Genomic DNA, 1,538 nt, shown 5'->3' with positions numbered 1-1,538 from the left:
TTCTTAATGTGTTTCACCACCTTAATTAAAATTTCTGTGTAAAAATTAAACAAGTTTATACTTTACCTTCTTTTAAACACAAATTAAGTAAACACTATTATCGACACCCTGTCTGTCAATATTATTACTACTGACTACACATTTCACTCCCAGGTGGCGCTTCCAACATGAAATGGTGGTTGAAAACAATAAATATTTTCATGTGGATAACATTTTGAAATCTACAAAATACACATTTTATTATGTTCCACAAACAGATGACAAATTAACATTCCACAAAAACAAGAAGTTTGTAAATTCAACAATTGTACAATATTATTTTATTTGCGTAACAATATTTTGTATCTTACAAGAATGAGAGTCGATTTAATGGTTTTCGGAATATATTTTCCGAAGCCATCAGTACTTACTGAGGAAATTTGTTATTTAAAATTGTTCGTAAAAGAGTTCTACTAGTTCAGTTCTGTTCTAGTTCTGTTCTAGCTCTGTTCTAGTTCTGTTCTAGTTCTGTTCTAGTTCTGTTCTAGTTCTGTTCTAGTTCTGTTCTAGTTCAGTTCTAGTTCAGTTCTAGTTCAGTTCTAGTTCAGTTCTAGTTCAGTTCTAGTTCAGTTCTAGTTCAGTTCTAGTTCAGTTCTAGTTCAGTTCTAGTTCAGTTCTAGTTCAGTTCTAGTTCAGTTCTGGTTCAGTTCTGGTTCAGTTCTAGTTCAGTTCTAGTTCAGTTCTAGTTCAGTTCTAGTTCAGCTCTAGTTCAGTTCTAGTTCAGTTCTAGTTCAGTTCTAGTTCAGTTCTAGTTCAGTTCTAGTTCAGTTCTAGTTCAGTTCTAGTTCAGTTCTAGTTCAGTTCTAGTTCAGTTCTAGTTCAGTTCTAGTTCAGTTCTAGTTCAGTTCTAGTTCAGTTCTAGTTCAGTTCTAGTTCAGTTCTAGTTCAGTTCTAGTTCAGTTCTAGTTCAGTTCTAGTTCAGTTCTAGTTCAGTTCTAGTTCAGTTCTAGTTCAGTTCTAGTTCAGTTCTAGTTCAGTTCTAGTTCAGTTCTAGTTCAGTTCTAGTTCAGTTCTAGTTCAGTTCTAGTTCAGTTCTAGTTCAGTTCTAGTTCAGTTCTAGTTCAGTTCTAGTTCAGTTCTAGTTCAGTTCTAGTTCAGTTCTAGTTCAGTTCTAGTTCAGTTCTAGTTCAGTTCTAGTTCAGTTCTAGTTCAGTTCTAGTTCAGTTCTAGTTCAGTTCTAGTTCAGTTCTAGTTCAGTTCTAGTTCAGTTCTAGTTCAGTTCTAGTTCAGTTCTAGTTCAGTTCTAGTTCAGTTCTAGTTCAGTTCTAGTTCAGTTCTAGTTCAGTTCTAGTTCAGTTCTAGTTCAGTTCTAGTTCAGTTCTAGTTCAGTTCTAGTTCAGTTCTAGTTCAGTTCTAGTTCAGTTCTAGTTCAGTTCTAGTTCAGTTCTAGTTCAGTTCTAGTTCAGTTCTAGTTCAGTTCTAGTTCAGTTCTAGTTCAGTTCTAGTTCAGTTCTAGTTCAGTTCTAGTTCAGTTCTAGTTCAGTTCTAGTTCAGTTCTA

The sequence above is a fragment of the Calliphora vicina genome, chromosome 3 (assembly GCF_958450345.1).
Source record: "Calliphora vicina chromosome 3, idCalVici1.1, whole genome shotgun sequence".
Lineage (NCBI taxonomy): Eukaryota > Metazoa > Arthropoda > Insecta > Diptera > Calliphoridae > Calliphora > Calliphora vicina.
Note: the sequence above shows the minus strand (reverse complement) of the source record.